We start from the raw sequence: 24,235 nt of genomic DNA on the forward strand, positions 1-24,235 counted from the left end.
TGTAAAATATCCCTCTCCATCTTTCTTGTAGGTCACAGGAATGTGATTTTTTTAAAGAAGACCTCAACATGTCAGTGAATCTGGTTTTAGCTTTGAAACAATCCTGTAGCAGTGCAAAGTTGGCACAGGAGTGAATAAAGATTAATTTGCTGTTTAGAAGAAAGAATATGGTCATGGCATAGTAATGTCACACAAACAAGCAGAAGTATCAATCTGAAAAAATCTTTTGCGTGGAAAACTAGTAAAAAAATCACAGAAAAAGCTGAAAGCGTACAACCATTTTAATGAAAGCATAGCAAAACTGAAATGACCACAGAGTCATCAAAAATGTGATTTAAAAAAATGATGAGAAGTCACATAAGTCCACCTCTCTGAAAGCTTTAATTTGTTGCAGTGTTTTCCCAAAAAGTTCAAGTGCTGCATGACTGGGGGCTGCCAGAAATCTGGTTGGGTTATATCTCCCAGAGATGTGCACCTAAATAACTTGGGCTGCTCTTTAGTATTGGGCCCAAACAGGGATTGCACACCAGGAGAAACCCATCTGCACTACCAGCTCCATACACTACTGTCTAGATACTGTCCTCTACTGATGCTGCTACAAAATTCATGGTTTGCAGGAAAGAACTAAAAATAATTTCACTTGGATAGGGTCAAACAAAAACAATTTTTTATCTCCAATTGTCCTATGAATAAATCCCCTCTTACAGCTTAAAACCCAGCTGTAGTCATTACTGAGGTTTATTTTCTTCCCATACAAAAAAAAAAAAAAAGTCAGAGCAAATCACACTATGTACCACAGCTGGATAAACATCCTTAAATCTTAATAAGCCTTCTCCATCCAAATAGTTAAGCTTTTGAATATTTGTATTTTTAATACCTGCTAAAATGAAGGAGGGTGTAGTGTCACAAAACTTGCAAACTACCTTTTTTTTCAGATTAACTAAAATGTGGGTCATTTTCCCAAATCAGTCACAGGATGTATACAAAGCTGAGTAAGAATAAAATAGGGATTTCACTCGTCTTCTGCTGGCTTTTTGTTTGGAGTTAAAACAAACAAAATGCTCTTATCAAATTTAAGCTGCTGCATAGAAGAAAAAAAAAATCTATATCTTAGGTAATCTTCTCTCTCAAGATCAGCTAAGTTATCTCACCCCTGTACTTTCTACCACTGAGTGCTATGTATATGGAAGTCCTATGAAACTGCAAGACAAACACGATGAATACTGAAAAGAACTGAACATACAGTGTGTATGACTCACAAGAGTATATTGGCACTTCTAACAGTATTTCATTTGAAAGAAAAATGCCTTTTTTAGGTTGTTTAGTTTAAAAGGAAATCTGCTAGAACTGGTAATGAAAAAGCAAATGAGCCCATGGAATTCAAGAGCTCTTCTATGAGGTTGCTATCTACAGAAAAGTGGTAAATTTGATGTAGCCAACTTATAACAGATTTCATGTCTCAAAAGAAAAGCAAAATATCATTGCATGCTTCAACCCCAGAAATGCCCTGAGTTAATGTATGCACACCAAAGCGTGCTCTGGAAGCCAGCAAACAGTACCAAGTATTAGAAAAGCAAATACTAGAGATTATCTGTTGATAAATGGCAATGCATAGTCTTTCTTAGGGTCCAAGTTGAACTTTGGTTAAAAAGATGGAAAGAAAATGAAGTACTATTCAATCCCCATCTCCAGAGAGAAAAGAAGCTAACAACTTACACAGTCTCAGGAAATATGGACCTGACAGGAGAATGAGGAACACGGTCATCATGTACCCTGTACTCCAGAATATCAATGAATTCTCATCCAAGCACTTCTCACTGGAAGCTTCTAAGTGCCAAATGATCTTTAATGGTATTAATTCCTTACAGTACTATACTCTGAGGGCCAGTAAAAAATTATATTAAGATATTACCACTTTAAAACTTGTATGGATATACTTTTCAAAAGCGTGAATATTACACCTGCCATCTCCTGAAGATGATTTCCCTGATCTGCCACCTTAATTTCCATCTAGTCCAGCTGAATTTTTACCAGTTCCTCCTTTTAGGTACCTGTCTCAGCCAGGCACTAGCAAAAACAGTGCAACATAAATGAGATCTGTTCTGTGTGAGACCTGCACAGTGATGCCATTGCAAAACAAATGGCCTCGTTATCCTTTCCAGACAAGAAATGCACTCATGAAATGCAAATGGAGAAAACAGGCAGATTTCCGGTATCAGACAAAACTTTTAAGTAAACATGAGCAGACCCAAAATCTGGTGCAGAACATCAAGAAAACTCAGGGATTTAGTTCTTACACATAAAAGGCCTGATAGTTGGGGTGAAAGAGAAGAAGGGAAGTGGTATGTAGAAACCTTCATGCATGATGGAGAAGTAAACCTATGTATCCATCCCTTAAACAAGTATAGGCCAGAAACAAATAAAACAACCAAAACCAAAACAAACATACAAAACCTCCAAAAACAAACAAAAAGAAACAACTAACCAAAAAAACCCCCCAAACCAGAAAAGCTAAGGAACAAGCACAAAGGGACAGTTTTGAGAGTTGCCCATGCCTATAAAGCATCCAGTGGAACATGGACTGTACCCGGCATGATATCTTCTAAGGAAATAATGGCTCTAACTCTGTCTAAAAAAAGGATCCTCATCACTACTGAAGCAAGCTAACTATTTTAAGAGAGGAGTGGGAGTCTCAAAGGTTACAGTTTAATATAGCTGCCATTTCCTACATAGAAGAATATAAGAAAGGACTTTTTCTTCTCCCCCATGAGATCAAGATTTTCAGAGTCACAGGCATGAACTGGCCATTTACAACATCACATCAGTTGATACTCTTAGTGAGCGACACTTGCATTAAATGATCATTCAGGGAGACACATGACACTATCCCTGGTGTACAACACTTCAAAAAATAATTTAAGTTAGGATATTGAATATCCTATTCTTTTGAAAACTACAGTATATTTTAAAAGAAAATCTCATCCAAAATGATTAACGCTTCCTACTGTTCAGAAAAAAAGCCTGCCCTTTCAGACTAGCAGCTGTGAATCATTAGCTTTCCAGTGATGAGATGTGTTTGATGAGTATTTTTCTTTCTAATTAAGAGATGAGATTCTCTTTTTGACTATCTTCAGACTGAAGTGAAGAGAAAGATTTCTGCCTATGTGGAAAGGCCATATTCTACAAAACAATTATTTCAGATTTCTTTTTATCTACCTCCACCCAATCTCATTTCACTTTTAACAAAATCCTGTTAGCACCCACAGACTTCAGAGTATTAACCCCTGTGTTTCCCAGTTATTTTCCTTTTTTTCTTTTGTTTCTGTTTTGATGGGTAGCAGAGAAGAGCACATAAAAAAAAAGAATTATCCCTCACAGGAGTCACCAACCCCATCCTCAGGTACAGGAGAGAGCAGAGGATATGACAAGGAGGGCTGCAAGAATTCTTGTTTGAGAAGTTTCCGAGAAAAGTAGAAATGCCTGAGTTTGGTGGACCAGAGATTTGCAGTGGCAGCACCCAGAGCCATGAGCTGTAATGTGATGGGCAGTGCGGCAAGACATGGACATCCCCCACTGCCATCATCTCACATGAGGCACACCACTCATGCTGCAGTCTCCTCTTCAAGTCGTGACTTTCTCTGATCATTTCCACAGAACATCCTTACAGCCTGATTTACGTATTGCCTATATCCTTGCCTTTATATTCGTGATCAATCTCTTGATTACCCTGGAAACACAAAGGTTGGCTGCACAGCATTTTGGCACAATCACAAACAGATGACGTCTGCAGCTCCAAATACTACACTTTAATATCAAGATCATCCATTTACCCTTTAAGCTTAAAAGGACAATTGTATTACCTGAGGCTTTATCCTCTGTATGTATTTTCACAAGACTAGAAAGAATGAGAGATAACCCACATATCTGCATGGTGCAGACTGTCTACCAAGTACTGCAGGTTTTAAGGACAGTAAAATCCTGCATCGTGTTTTATACCACCTAACACTTGGAAACATTTTGTATTATATACAAATAATAGTATTTTGTATTATATTTTGAAGAGACAGCAGCTTCTTCCATTACAAAAGTAGTCAGTTACCTCTAGCAATCACAGCTCCTCTGGTCTTGTACAACACGTCTAATAAAAAAAATTAAAAAGGAAGCATTTCTTTCAGCTATATCAGATCTCAAACACACAAGCATTATTGTAAACACTTATGGGAATTCATTCCAAATGCAGTGCCTTCATTTAGGTAAATCCGAAAGAAATATGCCTTTTAAACATACTCTAAAGCATCCTCCACAGTTCTTCTCATAAGTCTTGCAATTCTAGTTTCAATTACCTGACTGCCAGGAGAAGGTGGAGTCAGGAAGATTTGAGTCTCAAACACATGATCTATTACTCCATTTTTCTGTACACAGGCAAAAGTCAAATTGAAAACAGCAGAAGCACTGAATGTGTAAAAAAAAATACAGAAAAAAAATCATATAATTCCCACTTGCTTTATTTTGACAGATTTCCAGTTCAACCTTAGATTTATGTTGGTTATCTTTTTAAAACGCCTAAGATCTTGGTAATCTGAAAAAACAGAATAATTAGTATTTTTTATGCTCTAAGAACTTTTCCTTTAACTCAGAAACAAACTCATGGGATTTCCTAATTTGCCCTAATTTTCCTCTTTGCTGGAATTAGAAGAATTGTGTTCACTGCAATTTACACTTTTATAATAATTCTTTCTATTTATTTCATAGAGAAAGTGGAGATACTTCCACTGATACTTCCATGACAAGTAAAACAAGATCTTAACCGAACAGATGAAGTATTAATTTAATGCCAGCCCTAATGGGGTTTTTGATGTATTTTGATGTATTGAAAGACCTAAGGTAGCACTCATTAGAGCACTTGGGTCCCGTACGTAGAAGAACATACAAAAAAAAAAAGTCTTACCACGTAGGACATTTTTGGTCATGGGTTTTCCATGTTGATAATCTGTACAACAAACCCAAGGTTCTATTTCATCTCACTCCTTCCATCTAAACATGATGTACCAGTAGTTACTACAGAAACCATTCTGACATGATGTGCATCAATCCACCCAGTTTGTTTGTGAAACACACCTACAGCCAGAACAATGTTAGTGATGACACCGTTTTCCAACCACATCATAATGCACATTGCTCCTCTACAGGACTGTCAGTACCAACAAAATGTTCCAGTTAAAAGCTTGAAAATTTTCATTTAATTTTTTACTTTTTTCTTTACAATTTCTAACAGATGTTTCACAACCATTTTCTAGAAGTACTAAAAACTTTACTTTCAGAATGCCAGCAACTTCAAGAATGCAAACCTCAGAGCATGAATGCAGTGCCACTTTAAACAGCACATGGATTAAGGACACAAAATTTGTATTGCTGCAACCAGTTGCTAGTGTAACCAATGGCAAAAGTTGGGTGGAAATAAAAATTACATCCTTCAAAAATATTTACAAAATGTGGAATCTCTTGGGTCATTTATTTCCCCTTCACTTAAGACTTCCTGAGCTGTGTAGTCAATATCCAAGATAAAATTAGAAGGGCAAATATGGTTCATTGAGGTAATTCCCAATGGCAGCCTCTTGCCATTCACAGGGCTCTTAAAGATGGATTTGTTCTGTCAGACTGCTAAAATGCTGACAAACTAAGAGGAATTGATAGTAATTTTCCTATGAGCAATAACACCTGGTATCAAATGGCAAATGACCAACCAGGATACATTACATCAAAAGCATGTCTGAGAATGGGGCTACTAGGTTCACTGAATCTCCATCCCATCTTAATACCATATTTTCTGAACAATAGCTAACTGTCTACTGAATGACCCATGTCTTTGTGTAACTGACAGTACCTAGAAGACTGTTCTACAGTCTTGGACTCCAACTAAAAAAGTGCTTTTAATGCCTGTCCCCAGGTTGATTTCACAGAATCACAGAATGGGTAAGGTTTGAAGGGACCACAGTGGGTCATCTGGTCCAAACTCCCTGCTCAAGCAGGCTCATCCTTGAGCACATTGCACAGGATTGTGTCCAGATGGTTCTTGAATATCTCCAGTAGGAGAAACTCCACAACCTCTTTGGGCAATCTGCTACAGTACACAGTAACTCACACAGTAAAGAAGTTCCTCCTCATGTTCACGTGCAACTTACTGTGCATCATTTTCTGCCTGTTGCCTCTTGTCCTATTGCCTGGCAGTACAGCGAAGAGCCTGGATCCATTCTCTTGACATCCTCCCTTCGGGTACTCATTGACACTGATGAGGTCCTCTCTCAGTCATCTCTTTTCAAGTCTAAACAGGCCCAACTGTCTCAGCCTTTCCTCATAAGAGAGACACTCTAGCCCCTAATCATCTTTGCTGCCCTTTGCTGGACCCACTCCAGGAGCTCCATGTCTCTCTTGTACTGAGGAGTCCAGAACTGGACGCAGCACTCCAGATGTGGCTTCACTAGAGCTGAGCAAAAGGTCAGGATCACCTTCCTTGACCTGCTGGCAATGCTCTTCCTAATGCTTCCCAGGATTCCATTGTCCTTCTTAGCCACAGGGGCACATGGCTGGCTGATGGACAGTTTGTTGTTCACCAGGGGCCCCATCTCCTCTTCTGCAGAGCTACTTTGCAGGTTAGTCCTCAACCTGTATTGGTGTATTCTCTGCATTTGCCTTTGTTGAATTTCAGAAGGTTCTTCTCTGCCCATTTTTCCAATTTGTTGAGGTCCCTCTTAGGGGCTGCACCGCACTCTGGGTTACTGGCCACTCCTTCCACCTTTGTGCCAAATTTGCTGAGGAGCACTTTACTCCTTAATCCAAGTCATTGATGAATAAGTTAAACAACAGTGGGCCCAGTATTGAACCTTGGGGGACACCACTAGTGACAGGCCTGCAAGTGGATCCTGTGGACTCTCTGGAATCTGCCTATCAGTCAGTTCTTGTTGGAGTAGAAGAGAGTGACTGGCAGAAATATCAAGCATGGTGAAAAATCTATGATCCCTGAAAAGACACTTTCATGCCAGAATGGACACTTATGCATCAAAAGGACATTCACACACCGAATATGACAATCACTGGACTGACTGTTTTCCCCTGCTTCACCCCGCTTACACCCCAGTTTATTGTTATACAGTTGTGAAGTTCTCTGTACCCCAGTTTGTTATTTGAAAATCTGTGTCCTCCATATTGTCTTCTTCTTCCCTCACAGTTTTCCTGCCAAAACTTGTTTACTCCCTTGTTCTCCCCTGCTTTCCTGCTCCTCTGCCTGTGATTGGTCACTGTTTGGTGCAGTGCAGAGGTAGCTCCTACTGGTCCATTCCCCTGGAGACACCCAGATTCCACCCACCTTTGCCCTGTTGTCCTATCCCAAGTGACCCTGAGTTGTCAATCCTTTGCTCCTCCCCTATCCTGAGTCCAGCCCCTATTCCAACCCTATATAAGTCCTTGCTTGCTCTAATAAAGTTGGCATTGCTGCACCAGACCTCAACTGTGTCAGAACCCTGATTGCAGTGCCTGGTCCCATTCCATTTTACCCCTGTGGGCCATGGCAAGTTCTTAATCCATTTCACTGTCCGCTCATCCAGTCCGCACTTTCTGAATTTGTCTACGAGGAAATTGTGAGAGTGTCAAAAGTCTTACTGAAGTTAAGGTAGACAAAATCCACTGCTCTCCATCATCATCTACAAGATGGTGCTTCATCACCTTTCCAAGGATTGAGGTGAGGCTAACTGGACAATATTTCCCTAGGTCTTTCTTCTTGCCCTTTTTAAAGACTAGGTAGACATTTGCTCTCTTCCAATCCTCAGGCAGCTCTCCGGATCACCACAACCTTTCAAAGATGACTGTGAGTGGTCCCGCTATGGTGTCTGCCAGCTCTCTCAGCACTCATGGGCTTGTGGATATCAAGTTTGCCTAGATTCTGCTTTGGTTTAATACATAACACTTAGATTGACCTATTATTTTTAGCTCAGTTTTGCTGAGATGGGTAGTCATCAGGAGTAAGATTCCAGCCTGTTTGTAATTCTAACTGTCCAAATTTACTCTGGGTTTTTTAAAATAGATTCACTTTGGGCCTCTCCCCACTGAAGATACCTCTTCCCATTTTGGAATTCAATCTCATCCTTTCCAATTTCAAAATTCCTTAACATTGGCTGTTTCAGAACCACACACGCCATTTCTGCTGGAAGTGTCATACTATGAAAGATATTTCTAAAAAGTACATTTCACATAACTATTTAAACTTTTTTTGCACACACAGATCTATGTCGCAAATTTATATTTATGTTCTTTTTACACAAAAATTCAGAATCTAGCAGATTTCTCCTCTTACAATTTCACTGCTGTGAGGGTGGGACTGTTGAAAGTGTAAATGTACATGTCACTTTAGAAGAAAAATCCAAAGTGTTGACTTTGGGAGAAGTGCAAAATCACAACATGGATCCTGCTAGATAACTGCAGCTATTTATGTGTAATGGAATGGTGAGCTAAAGAGCTCTGTACAGTTTTAAACTATGTTGTGCTGAAAAAGATCATATACAACCAGGTACCTACATATTCACATTTATCTTCATTTTGTAGGCGTTTTGAAAAATGTAATTTCTTTAGATAATCCAAGAATGAAATGATGTTATTTCCCCTTTCCTTTCTTATAACTTGAGAGACTGATGGACTTTGAACCAGCCTCCTGTTCCTCCCATATTCCTGAAGATTGTAAATTGTCCATCAAAAGTTATTAAACTGCGTATAGGGAAAAAATATTTGGTACCTTCTTCAGCTGAATTAGAATGGCTTCACTGTACATCCACTATGTAGTCCAAGCAAAACACTTGGTCCCCAGACATCTATATGGAAGTTGTTCCAAATGTTATGCTTCTTTCTTAATCTGCTTACTTAAAATTAATCTGTTCACTCACTTATCTTCCATCTACTTCTGCAGATGAAAGAAAACCACTTAACACTTTAAGAAAACACTATAAAAACTTTAATAGGGTAGGAATTACCCAAATACTGGAAAATACAAGACTCGCAGACTTGCTTTTTTGAATGCAAAGTAGAAAACAGTAACTTTTTTTTAAAAGAAAAGTAAGTCACTTATGTTAAAAATCCTGAACGTGAACAACTTAAACCTCCCAAGTGTTTAAACTGGGCTCATCTTCATCAATATGACAGAAAAACAAAACCATCAAAATAAAAGGACCATTAGGATATTAGGAAGTGCAACCTTTGATAAAGTAAGTTGTTTGGTTGTAGGAAAACCAGCACTGCCAACTGTGAGAGTTAAAGGGACAGAAATAAAATTTCAACTGTAGCCAGGAAGCTATCTTCCACACATTCCAGGAGCCTCCTAGACTGTCTCCTCTCTGCTGTGCTGAGTTTCCAGCAAACATCCAGCAAGCTAAAGTCTTCCTCAAGAAAAAGGGTTGGCGATCATGAAATGTCAGCCAGTCACTTACAGAATACTTCATCTGCCTCTTCATCCTGGTTGGGTGGTCTGTAACAGACTCCCACCAGAATGTCCACCTTGTTAGCCTTTCCCCTGATTCTTATCCACAGGCACTCAACACTAACATCACTACCCTTCCTTCCCAAAAAAGTTCTAGCTTCAAATCAGGATCCCTATTCCTTTTGTTTGCCTGGAAAGGAGAACAAAAACACAAGGGATTTTCTATTCACCGTTTTCTGCATGTGTACCTCCCCCACACAGGACCATTTGCAGCCCTCGGTGCTTCAGAACAGAGCACCAAGGCTGTTGGTAGGAGAAAAGGGTCTGCAGAGGAGATGGCAGCCAGATGAACACATGGTACTGGTTTTGTGTGGCAAGGTTTTGGTAGTGGGGAGGCTGTAGGTGTGGCTTTCTGTGAGAAGCTGTCAAAAGTTTCACTCACCTACAATAGCACCAATGCCAGCTGGCTCCAAGATGGACCTGCTGGCCAAGGCTGAGCCCATCGGTGATGGTAGCAGGATCTCTGGGATATTTAAGAAGGGGAAAAAAAAGCCTGTACAACCACAGCTGGAGAGAAGAGCGAGAATATGTGAGGGAAGCAACTCCACAAACACCCAGGTCAGCGAAAAAGGAGTGGGAGGAAATGCTCCAGACACTGGAGCAGAAATTCCTCTGCACCCCACTGTGAGGCACTGTGAGTTCCCCTGAAAACCATGGAGGTCCACAGTGAAGCAGATATCCACCAGCAGTCCATGGAGGACCCTACATCAGAGCAGCTGGATCCCTAAGGAAGGCTGTGACTCTGTAGGAAGCCTGCTACAGGTCCTGTAGCCACATGGACAGATGAGATCATGCTGGAGCATGTTTACTGGCAGGACATGTGACCCCACAGGGAAGGCACGCAGGAGCAAGTCTGTTCCTGAAGGACAGCGTGGGAACGGACCCATGCTGGAGCAGTTTGTGAAGAACTGCAGCCCATATGGGAAGGACTCACTGTAGTGACCCTGGCTGGATGCCAAGCACCAACCACAGCCACTCTATCACTCCCCCCCACATCTAGAAAGAGGAGAGAAAACATAATGAAGAGTTCATGAGTTGAGATAAGGTCCAGGAGAGATCACTCACTGAATATGGGCAAAACAGACTCAAACTGGGGATATTAACTGAATTTATTACTAACAAAATCAGAGCAGGATAATAAGAAGTAAAATAAATCTTAAAAACACCTTCCCGAGCTCTACTTCCTGCCCTACCAGTGGCCTAGGGAGACAGGGAATAGGGGTTATGGCAGTTCAAATCCACACAATTACAGGTTGTTTCTGCCACTACTCAGGGAGAAGAGTCTTCCCCCTGCTCTAGTGTGGGCTCCCTCCCATGGGAGACAGTCCTCCATGAATTTCTCCAACATGAGTCCATGCCCTGGGCAACAGCTCTCCACAAACAGCTCCAACATGGGTCATTCTTTCAGGGGGTGCAGTCCTTCAGGCATAGCCTGTCACAATGCAGGTTCCCCACAGGGTCACAAGTCCTACCAGGAAACCTGCTCTAGTATGGGCTCCTCTCTCCATGGGTCTGCAGGTTCGTACCAGGAACCTTCTCCAGCATGGATATCCTCCAAGGGCTGCAGGTGGATCTCTGCACACCCATGGTCCTCCATGGGCTGCAGGAAGACAGTCTGCTTCACCAAGGTCTTCACCACGGACCGCAGGTGCTCTGGCGCCTGGAGCACCTCCTTCCTCTCCTTCTCCACTGACCTTGGTGTCTGCATAGCTGTTCCTCTCACATATTCGCACTTACTATTCCCTGGTTGCAATTACATCAGCACAATAATTTTTTTTTCTCCTTCCTAAATATGTTATTATAGAGGGGTTACTATAATTTGAGTGGCTTGGCTTTGAACAGTGGCAGATCCATCCTGGAGCTGGCTGGCATTGGCTCTGCCAGACATAGAAGAAGCTTCTAGCAGCTTCTCACAGAAGTTGCCTTGTCAACCTATCAAAACCTGGCCACACGAACCCAATACACTCACACTGGAGAACTTTGCGGAGCACTGTGGAGGGATCCCATGCTGGAGCAGGGGAAGAGTGCAAGGAGTTCTCCCCCTGAGGAGGAAGCAGTGGCAGAGACAACATGTGATGAAGTGACCACAGTCCCCATGGTCCTTGTGCACCACAGGGGAGAAGGAGGAATGTGGGAGTGGAGTTGAGCCCATGAAGAAAGGAGGGGTGGGGGAAGGTATTTTAAGATTTGGGTTTATTTCTCATTATCCTACTCAGATTCAATCGCCAGTAAGTTCAACTAATTTCCCCAAGCTGAATCTTTTTTGCTTATGATGGTTATTGCCCAGTGATCTTAAACCCTGAGCTTTTGTTACATTTTTTCTCCCCTGTCCAGCTGTGATAGGCAGTGATGGAGTGGTGTTGGTGGGCACCTTGGTCCTCCCAGAGTCAAACTAGCACAATACACAGGCGGGGCAACTTTCAGGAGTTGGCCAATATAGAATCACTGAATCACTTAGGTTGGAAAAGACCATTAAGATCATCCTGTTTAACCGTTAACCCACTGTGGCCAAGTGCACCACTAAACCCTGCACCTAGGTGCTATATCTACATGTCTTTTAAATACCTCCAGAGATGGTGACTCCACCATTGCCCTGGGCAGCCTGTTCCAGTGCTTGACAGCCCTTTCCTTGAAGAAATTTTTCAAATATCCAATGTAAACTTCTGCTAGTGTAAGCTAGGGCCATTTCCATATTTGCACAGGCAGAAAACAACAGGTAAAACACCAATATCAGAAATGAACCTCTTTTTTTCAGACAAATTTAAAAACACAGGAATATAGTGTCAAAATGGTTGCAAGTATTTTAAGGTAAGGATATAATTTTTGTAAATCAGAAACAAATATACCACACGACTACATTGAATACAGCTCAATGAAGTTTCAGCCCCAGAATGCTATGACTGACAAAATAAAAGGCAATTGAGAAAATTACAGATGGACTTTAACTTAGACAGCACTTTGGAAATAATCAGTAATAAATATAAGGTAGAAAGAAGGAATTTAGGTGTATAACCAGAAGAGGGTCCGAGTTACTGGCAAAAGTCTACAGAGATCTGAGACAATTGCAAAAGCTGTCTTGTTTGTTAAAGGGCTGTATGGTTCACCCAGAAGTAAAACAATTATCAAGAGTCCCTTCCCAAAGCCTCTCTTCACGTTTTAAAAGCATGAAACTTCTTCTGGGTCTTTGAAAACCTTTGGGGTAATTTAACCAGTAAAGACATACTGGTGTCTTATTCCACAGTTCTTTTTTTTTAAATACTGGTGACATGGAAATCACCATAGCTGAAAGATACTTGCTAGAGCACCAAAAATAACACATACCACAACCTGAAACAGAAATGAATGAGCTCCAAAGAAAGAGATGAATACACATTATGTGCATAAATAATTTTATATATATATACACACATTCAGATATAACTATATATTTATATAGCACAGTAATATTTTCTCCAGACATTTTTAATTACATTTTTACACCTTTTACATAGGTCCTTTGGGACACATATATTATTTATTAATATTATTAATGGGATGAAGTTACATTTCTCAGTACCTCATCTGACCATTTACATCTTTGCACAGTTACGAAATGAGACAAGGCAGAGAATCTGTCTCCTACTTTGTACTTGTTTTGCCTGGGTAAATATGATAGACAATATTTACTCTTATTGAAAGGAAAATAACTCTTAATTTTACAGACACAGCTGGAAAATTTTCTTCTGGTCTCCTTTCACTTTATTAGAGTATCCTTTCTTCCTACATGATTTCAGAATGTATAAGATGATATTAAGAAGTCAGAGGGGTTTGTTTTGATGCTGCATCTACAGCTAACTAGCCGGTAGTTAAACTTGTAGTTGGAAACTTGTATGAAAACTTCATGAGACAGCGTGCCATGAGTTATTTACCTTACCTTCCAATCACACAAGATACGGCTACACCTCTGCATCTGTACTGCCTAGAGGACTGCTTCCCAGGCTCTTGAAATCACAGGCCATTTTAAGTTATCGCATTTTCTTCCATACTATTGCACATCTTTGTCATCAAACTTTTAAATACATGCTGTTTAATGTGGATTTATAACTGGGAAGCGCTCACTATGGAAAGCGACTACAAATCACAGTATGAGAACTATAGGTGTAGGGATTTATTATATAGCACTATGGAAGATAAAATACACAAGAGAAGAAATACAATCTGAGACAAAGGAGGGCACATAATGAAGTCAAAAAGAGAAGTAACACTAGTAAGTATAAAAACATGCTGAAGTAACAAACATTTTGGAAAGTTGTATGTACTGTTTATGTTTTGAAACTGTGCAGTTACAAAAATAATGGTAGCATCAAAATCTCACCAGATAATTATATCACTTCTTTCATTCTTGTATACAATGCAACAAAGTTGTGTTCATTATTTGTGAAATAACATTAAAATTGATAAGGTATAACATTTTATATTCAATAAACCTCAATTATGAGATACTTTCTTGAATTTTCTTTCCTATCACTCCAAAACAGATAGTGTCAGAAGCTAGAGAAAAATAAAATTTTTATATTACATATACATATGTATATTTTGCAACTACATATACACATAGGTTTAGTTATATCTCTCCATATTAATAGCAATTTCATTTCTAAGAATGAAAAGACAGATAATTGGTTGAATTACTTCTACAGTATATTTTTTATATTTGAACATATTTACTATTAGTTTTCAAGAACTTTTTCTTGACTGTGATGGCAATCTTTGAACACTTTGCACATCACCACCATGAAATTGTCATTTGCACCTCAAGCAGGAAAAAAAAAAGAGTAGAATCAGTTTTTTAGTAGTGTACTAAAGTAAAAATAGTATGCCAATAAAGATGGCTTTTTAAGCCCCCAAATGCAATGTTAATGATGACTACTAGAGGAGAAGAAGAAGAAAAGATTTATGGAAACATATCTTTGGTGTACAGGTAGACCATGAAATGCAGAGAAAAAGAATTCTTATTAAAATAAAAAATAGTAAAATAGTGTTTACTGTTTGTATGAATTCCCTGCATTAAAATATCTTTAAAACATCTTCCCATATTTCTGGAATTTCTGTTTCAAAGTTCTTCTGAAGAGTGATTTTTGTACAACCTGAATTTAAACATATAAACCAGCATAACTGAAAGCTGGTTTCGCAGAGATTGGGGAAAAAGTCCATCTCCTATCTTCCATTTGGGATAAGGATGCAATCCTTTCCTCATGTAATTCCTTTCAGGGAGAGGCATGCCTGCACACTCAAAATCACATACAGAGGAATGAGGAAGGGAATGTGGATACACTGTGCTGCACCCCTGCCAGCCAAGTCACTTTCTATTTCAGCGCCTATATACAAGTATTGGTGTCTAAGCACTCACACTGTGGTTATTCCTTTTAAAAAGCAGACAATAGTTAGTAGCTCTTCAGCTACACCCAGCTCTTCCAAAACCTGTTGCACCTGAGAGAATTCATTTTAGTCATGAAGATTGTGACACATCTGGAGAAAGCTCTATTTGCAGTTGCTGGAATACCATTTACTCTGACTGTACTTGCTTCAAACATCAGAAACCAAAACCTTATTTCCTATGCTCTTGCTTCTTGCTACCCTATGAAGCCATGAAACTCCAAATGCTGTAGAATTATTTTCAATGTCAATTTCTTGTTTATCACATTTTCCACCCTATTTTTTAGTATCTGATAAGTCTCTCTGGGATCTAGCTACATCTCTAATAAAGAGCTGTTTGACGACTGCATTCTTGTCACAAGCTTTCTCACATACATTTTATCTATATCACAACAAGGGCTAAAACATATTTACAAGTATAGGTGTTCCCAGTATCATATTCAAACACATACACAGAGTAAATGCACATATGTGCTCATATATATACAGAAATACAATGGAATTTCCATGGGGAAACGTGGAAGCTATTATTAAAATGTCTGTCATCCATGCAAGAGAAACAGAAATGAGCTGGGCATTAAATTTGCATACAGCCCCAAGCACAGAGGTTCCTGCATATGTAGTGTTCTACTGTTCTTAAAGATGGGCATATCTGGCAGGGAAAGTCTGTCAGGATTAGCTCAGAAAAAACACCCGCATAGAGATAATTTGAAGACATACTGAGAATTTGCCTCAGTATGTGAAAACAAACATTAAATCCACTGCAAACTATGCACACTGAAAGTTACTACAAACACTATGCTACACACCAGGGGATAATCTATTTCAACTAATTAACACACAACCACACGAAACACTGTGAGAAGTGGTTGCCACTTAGGATTGATTTAGGTCTTCCATCACTTAGACTTGTACAGAAAAGGTGTTTTTAAACATTCAGACAGACAGGAAAGAAAAAAAGAAAGGTACAATTAAAGTAGTTGTGATACAAACAGATTCAGATTCACTTGATGGATTAGCTTTCTAGTGAACAACAAGACAGCCTAAAGACGTTATGACTTTTTTTATAAAAAATAACCAAAAGGTACAGTCCTCTTCTTGATTTTAAAGTTGCTTTTTACAAAGTCTAAATTAATAGCCTCTGCTTCAAGTTACAATGAAGATTTTTTTCCTTACTTAATAAGTAAACCTGTGTCAACAGAGTGTATCTTTTACCAACAACACTGGCTGCTGAGGTAGAAGTTATTGTGACTTAAAATCCTGGTAGAAACCAGTTAGGCATTACACTCCAAGTGATTTTTATTTTAAAAAATTATATAATCAATATGGGAAAACAACTTGGCCTGAAATCACCTAGCATAAGACAACAGTCTTCCTTTACTTGTCTTTTCCCCCAACCCAATTATTTTTTCCTTTCAATCTTTATTATGAGAGAAAGCACAATGCCATTTCATAACTTCTACTTTCTTAACACATAAACACAAAGAAAATAACCTGTTGTCATGCCAAAAGCAGGACATGCGAGCATATCTCCAAATGGTCACAGCTACTCATCTCTACTACTCTCAAATATTAACTGAAATTATTCCAAAGATTTCATGCATTTCTGTCCTGCTTACTTGAGTCTAGTTACTTTATGAACAGTTCACAGATACTACTGAAGAGTAATAAAAGAGATAAGACGGGGGAAAAAAATAGCTGAAGATGGCTCACACAGCCACAAAAGGTTTAAGCAAGATTTCAAAGCATGAAAATTGAAGACAGGCCACAGCAGTATCCAAGGAAAACTGAGGTGATATCTGCAGAATTTTTGGGGTGTGTTCAGCTGGTGTTGACTTCCACACTTTGTATTGCTCAAAGAAGAATGGCTACAGAGGCATGGCTGGACTCTGAGCCAGTGACAGCCACGTCTCCAGGCATCTCCATTTGGTTTAGTAACATTGCACTCAGGATCTGACACTGAGTCTGCTGTCTTGCCGACAGCATGGATGGGAAGCCTGAGGTTGACTTCAGGCTTGAGACCCCCGCAAATGTGAAAGTATGATGTGTATTTGTGGTAAAGGCAGAGGATAACAAGACTACCTATTGAATGAGAGTACAAAACAAATATAAATACTGCCAACCCTCTTTAAACAAAAAGGATATCTTCCAACACAGACATGCAACTCTGAAAGAGAAAACTAATTCCCTACACCCAAAATGTCAAATTTCAGAGTTCAGTAAGATGAAGTACTAAAATATACAACCAGAGATGTAACTTTTGGAAAGCACTGGATAAATTATAAGGTCTTTATCACAGTTAACCAGCAAGAGTTATGAGGTTCTGTCCTTAAGACCAGTCATCACCTAGGGTGCAGGCCCTTAGCTATGCAACTTCTGGTTTGGAAATAAGAAGATTTCCAGACGGTCATGAACAACCAGCACCCAGCTAAAACCCAACTGAGGTAAGGGAGTTTGTGTTTGGGTGATGCCTGAGCAATGTGTATTCCCTACTGCGTTTGCCCTGTTTTCCAAAACTGTTATCACAGCAAGCAGGCATCTTTTCTGACAATGAGTTGACTGTCTTTTTCTATTTGCTAAATGCCTCTGAAGGTCTAACAGCAACAGTGGGAAACTAGGCCCCCTAAGCTTTGGTCCAGCGAATTCAGTTCATCAGAATTCAAGCCAGAGTTGACTGTCCAAGGGCAGGTAGGGACAAAACTCTGATCTCCTGTTCTCAAATTTGAGATCGTTACTAGACAGCCACTTGTTTTCGCCATTAGCTGTATTTCACTTCTTGTCCTTTATATAATTCCTAACAACTATTGGTATTTTCTCTTGTCAGAAAAGCCAACATATTCCTTCATCATAAGCAGTCTGAGAAAGGAATATGGGCAACAGAATGAGTGCTTTGCCATTGGGGCAGGTACTGTTAACAATGTGGGGACAAAAGGAGATTCTGTGGTAGGTACCAGGTTGAAAGAGAACAGTTATCCCAGTAGGAGAAAAAAGTAAACTAAACTTTTTAGTGGCAGGACCATTTGATCTTCCCAGTAAAAGAGAAGTAAGATGAGGATGTTTCACATTATACATAAGAGAAAGCAAGGTTTAAAACTATAAAAAGCAATTTTGGAAAGGCTCTTTCTGCTAACGACTTCATCATTAACTGTGATTATCCTTAAGTTACCTAAAGGGTGGGGTTATTTCTGCATCTATGGGTAGATGTTTTACTTGTACAAATGAAAAAACTGGGTAGCAAAGTCACTGATGGTTGGCAGAAGTTAATACACTTCAGAGTAAAATGATTCTGCTCTGGTCTGTGAAAAGAACAAGTTCTAACTGGCTTTCTTTTGAAGACTTCAGATTAGTTTAAAAGTTCATTAAATATCTGGTGAAAGATTCTAAAAGCAGGAACACAAGATTTATAATTTATATTCACTCAGAAAAAAAAAAAAGATAATTTTTAAGATGTCTTTGGTAGGATTGCATCTTTGCACCCCAAAGACAGATGACAACTTCTGCACAAACATTGTGGATCAAGAAAAAATTGGATAGCAGTAGTATAAGAAAAGGCTTTCACATATCAAGTTGTAGTAAACTGTGAGATCTGTGATATTTCCAAACGAAACTGTTTGTTGTTTTTCAAATAGTTGAATATTTTACAGCAGAGGCTCTTAGATAATAGACTTCTCAAAACAGATGGGTTAAAAAAAAATCTAGTGACCTTCCTTTTACAAAGGCAAAATTAACTGGATAGGGTCCAGTTATTTCAGAGAGCAGAAAGCCAAAAACAGAGCTGTGTTTACATCCCACTATAAAACCACTGCACCAAGATCAAAGACTTCGTATCACAAAGAACTGGCTGTAAGCCTCTTCAGTTCTCTTCCCTTGCATCTTTATTTCACTACACTACAACTTCAGGCAACAGCATCCCAATAGTAGGAAATGGGAACTCCTTTCTTAGCTGGGACAATAGATATAAATGACAGAAATGCATGTGGTAGTAGAAACCTAGCCACAGCCTTCCCACTTTCAGGAATCCAGAAAGCAGTGACTTCTGGAACCTGCTAGACTCTGCCTAACTGAATCAAAGTACCATTGCTAAAACATGTCATATTTCCTTCCCTATAAGAATGACATCACTGTCAGTCTGCCCCAGCAAACTAGCCTTATCAAGAAAATACCTAAACTCAATAGAAAAACAGTGTAAGCAAGTGGAGAATCCAACACAGGTGAAATCCTGATATAAAAGTAGCCATATGAGAACAGAATTCAGCTGTGGGTTTTTCACATGATATAACAAATACCACCAGTAATCCCCTAAAACACTACTTCAATAATGTTTATCCGCATCAGATTTCAAAATGAAAAATACATTAAAAGTAGGACTATGATGCTTCATGAAAGCTCATGATTGCATTGCTGTTTTTTCCTTTGAAAATCTGATGTTGTATCTTGACAGTGACAAATCACATGTTCTTTGCTCAGTGGACCTTCCTGATAATAGAAGCTATTCTTCTCCGAGAGAAAGAATATTTCAGGTAAACACTTTCACACGTACTGAGTCATCCCAATACTGAAAAAGAGTTTGATCTAATTGCTAGAATGTCATCATAGAACAGAACATCTTAAAATAGATTACCAGTTAAATTTTAAATTAGTTCAAACATTGAAAATGCCTATTTTTTCTTAAGATACCATTCCCAGGATATTGATATCTGTGAAACGCAAGTTCTGCACTGCTGCTGTACTACATGCCCAGTGACAGCTATGTAGTATTCATCTTCTGAATAACCCTTAAAAACTAATCAGTTCACTTAGAAAAAAAAAGTAGACAGAGAAAACAGGGCAGAAAAAACCCAAATTGCACTATAGCAGTTTTAGCATAAGTTTATCATGAGGTAATGTTTTATACCCTAACTTGAGATTTTCTTTAAAGTTTAGAGAAATCTACCAAAGAGGCATATAAGTGTATTTCTCTGTAATCTTTCTGCCACAGAACCCACCAGATTTCTACCTACTGTTATCTAACAATGAAAAAGTTAAAAATGATAACTTACAGCTTATCCTCCAGACAAACAGTTACACAGTTTCCTATCATGTTTTGTGTAGCCTTATTTTTCAACACATTGAGAACAGAAATAAAGAGAATGTAATATGCAGAAAAAAACCTGCCAACCATGCCTGTACACCTTTAGTTTTATCTTGCTACACAAACTGATACCTATGTATGATCTACATATAATATACCTGATATAGATATGTCCATTACTGTGAGGATATCACAGGAAAGCAAAAATAAAAACTATTACTAAAACAAGATTTTTCTTAATGTGTAGATGGAGTAGCCTTCTTTCCTCATACTAACATTTTTCCTTCTCTGGTCTATACAAGTATATGCTTTGCTTTGACAAGAGTCAGTCACAACAGGGTCCTCCTCTTGGGCATCCTGCTCCCCGAGCTGGAAAATTACTCCCTTGTCTAATGAGTCATGATATGAGCATTTGCTATGGACAGAAGTGCCTTTCTAACTTGGACAGTGACACAACAAATTGAAGCAGGGCCTGCAGAAACAAGTCAGCTTTCCTTGTTAACTACATAGCATTTGCCAAGGCAAAACAACCAATGAAGAATACTCTCTTCTCAGGTTTTTGGTTGTTTTTTTTAATGCTTGGGTTCCTGTAACAATTTGAAAGCTGAGGTGGTTTGCTTTAAAAAAAACCCCACCAAATCAAAACAAAACCCAACCCAGACAAAGAGTGGCTTGGTGCATCTGGGAATTCAATCTGTGCCTCTCTCATCCACAAAAAAAATGTGTTCTATTCTAGCGAGAAATGGAAAGGCTGGAAACTCCCATGCTGATAGTCTGGATCTTTTTCTGCTGCTACAGTGAGTCAAAGGTTAGTTCCCTCCCACCTGCATCACACTTTGCATCTTCTAATACACAACCAAGCATTCAGACAATACGACTAAAAACCAGTTTGCTCATGGGAGGCTCTCTCAGACATTCAGTGTTCCCTTCTCAAATATCTCAGTCCAGCACACAGACAAAATCATTAACTTGTACATTAACATGAGCATTGTATGATTTTTTTTCTTGTTATACCCTACTTACTGACTCTTACTAAAATTAAACACAATCTTAGTAAAACTGAGTAAATGTCAACAGTTTTATTGAGCACATTATAATCATGGGTAAGAACAATAACCACATCTTCTTTGGTACGACCTCCTAAGAAAAAAATAATAAACCTAGAGACATTCTGCATTATGTGACTCTGAAGAGCAACTGCAAAGGAAAACAAACTGCCATTTTAAGAGATGGTATGATATCACTGGGTTCAGGAAATATAAGCAATGATATTATGAAGCACACACTGAGGGGTGAAAAAAATTATTTGCAAAACAATTTTCTATCTGAACTGCCTCAGATTTAACAGTAATGCATATATTAAAATTTTTTGACATTGCATATCGAAGTTGAAAAAGCAAGTAATAGCAGCATTGGTAACGGGTCACCTTCCCAGCACTAACAGCAAGGTCGGTATTCTCCTCAGGTGGCCTGATCCTGCAGTGCAGTGGTTTCAGTGAAACTCCATCACCACCAAGTCAGTAGTCAGCAACTCCAGGGTCAATTGCTGGTTGGTATAACTTATGGATCAAGTCCACAGTGAGAAGAATGAACAGAGTTCAGTTAAATTAATAGAGTTTACCTTACTCAGCTAATAAAAGAGACTACTAGTGTCATGTATTTTGCAGAACAGAGAAGAAAATCGGAAACAGAAATGAAGAATTATGCGGACAGTACATTAAAACAAATAATTATGAGAGAACATTGTATCTCTGAGGTTCCTCATGAGAGTGATCTGCTGTTTTAAGATCACATATTGTCATCTAAGTCTGGAAATTATGCAAATAATACTAGCTACATTTAGAGGTCTGCAGCAGTAAAGACTTCACCACCTAAATAGTAATTGTCTCTCAGGAATGGCAATGATTTTTGTGTGATGCAAGGGTGCTACCTACAGGCTTAAGTGGAGAATGACATGCAGAGAAACAGGAAAAAGGATCCTGTTTTTATCAGGAAATAGGACAGGACTAGTATTATTACTAAACTTAATTTCAGGCTAAAGAATACGTTTTACCAAAATTTTTTAAAATCCATGACACCAAAGATTTTTATTCTAATAATTTAATTCCAAATCTTACAATGGTGTCTGTATTTTTCTCCGTTTTTTTTCCTTCAAATAATTTAAAGGATCATGAAAAATAGGCTTTCGTTTTTTAATCAACAAACATTAAATAAGCTCTGTGCTCCTCTGACACTCATATTTCAGGTATATTTTTGCTGACAAATAAACTTGGCCATAACTATCAAAAGGTCACATTCAAAGATCACAATTAATGCTTGGTGTCTTGCAATACAGAAAGTTGCAAGACAGGAAGTATTTGTACCATATTAAATATGCATCTATCCTATATCTCTTGTATAAAAAAAGCTTCATCCAATACAGTGCAACTGTACAGAGAATTACTTAGCCTAAAACCAACAGTTTATCCAATATTTTTGAGATAATGAAGAGATGCTTGGGAAGTTGCATTAATCTAAGGGCAAGCTTTTTCTTCCCTGCATCTTTTACGCATTTTTCTCTCCCCTAGGCAGGTCAGATAGGGAAAATACTTATGCATATGTGTAAATTTACTCTTGCGGACAGCCCTAGTGATTTGAATTGAACTTAACGATATGAATTCAGAAGCATAAGCTCAGTTCGTTAACTTCTAGGAACAAAGCTGGGCACTGTAGACACCACTGCAGTATACATCCAGCAGATAATGATAACAGCAGCAGCAGAAGAGTTCTCCTGTATATATCTTCGGCTAAGACCAAGGCAAGCCATGCAATTCAAAAGTAATACATTCTGCCTTTCAAAAAAATTCTGACATCCTTTCTTTCTTTTCCTTTTTTCAGGGGGAATAGTTTCAACAGTAATATAAAAACAGAAAATAAAAAGGTAGACACTATTAAATGCATTTTACATTATAAAACAGCGTAATAATTCAAAATATTTTCCTTTCAGAGATAGGATTCAGCAGTTCTGTACTGAAAAGCTGTATTTTTTATACCTATAGTGATGAAAGGACAGCATCCTTTCAAAGTATAATTATGTAAGTTTTAAAAACACTGCCATGCTAGGAAAGGGGGAATTTTAAAACAAGACTTTTTTTGTGTCCATTTGTCCAAATCCTAAATTCCTCTTAGGGAGTAAATGTCCACATAAATTTTTATTTGTATCAAATAATTATGGCATTTAAAATCAATTAGCTGATGAGCTAAAAAAGTGCCTTATTTTACTGGCTCAGTTGAACAGATAATCTACATTAAAGCACTTTTCTGAAATAATTAGAATACATTAGTAACTAATTCCAGCTTGGCTAGAAACACTGTCACAAAGAAAAAACCCACAACATAAGCTTTGGTCAAAACTAAAAAAAAAAAAAACCTTAAAGAACCAGTGGTATTGATGTATGCCATAGAATGAAATAAAAAGTGTTCAGCAACAATACATATCTTTTGCTTTATTCTTAGGCAACTAAAATATCTCTTAAGGACAAGATCCTACTGATATTGTTACTGATTTGAGATACAAATTTTTTTGCTAAATATTTGTTTATTCACGATTTTTGGATGAAATTTCAAGAACAGTTTTACCAAAACCTATTCTTTTTTTTTTATTTTTAGAAATGGAGGGGGGAAGAATACACATTATCGTAATTATATTCTACATATAATAATATAGTTACATTACAATTAAATGAGTTCAATTCTATTTTAATTATGAAGATAGTCCTTGATCATATTTTCTATAGAAATGTCTCATTATAATTAAAATGTTCAGAGTACATCTAAATGACTGTTGAGGAGAGAACCACACAAGCCGTAGCAGGAAATTCATAACAACTTTAGTGTGAAATTAGTATTTAATTAATTTAAAAATATTTTATACCTCCTATGTAGTTGTCTGTAAATTATATCAAGTTGCCTTTCCCACTAATTGAACTTATTCATATTTTATTCAGTTCCCCCAATTTTCAATTGCATCAGAAAGTCTGTGAGCAGTTAGTGGTAAAATGTTCATGGGTAGCAGGACAAATATTAGTAAAGGGAAAAGTTCCTACTAGTTTTCTCATTAGGATAACTAAATTTTAAATGATATGCCCAAATCCTTTTATTAATTACTTCCCTGTGACAAAATAATGCATAAACACATAATCCCATTTTGATGCCTTCTAATATTTTAAATGCAAAGATTTTTTGTCCCC

The 24,235-nt window shown here is 38.2% G+C and overlaps 1 protein-coding gene across 9 annotated transcripts in view; it reads right to left on the reverse strand.

The window, feature by feature from the left end:
* MCTP1 (multiple C2 and transmembrane domain containing 1) overlaps window positions 1-24,235 on the reverse strand; it is a 183,504-nt gene that overhangs the window by 55,457 nt on the left and 103,812 nt on the right. The gene's annotated exons all lie outside the window — the stretch shown is intronic.

This window comes from Chiroxiphia lanceolata, chromosome Z (assembly GCF_009829145.1).
Source record: "Chiroxiphia lanceolata isolate bChiLan1 chromosome Z, bChiLan1.pri, whole genome shotgun sequence".
Taxonomy (NCBI): Eukaryota; Metazoa; Chordata; class Aves; order Passeriformes; family Pipridae; genus Chiroxiphia; species Chiroxiphia lanceolata.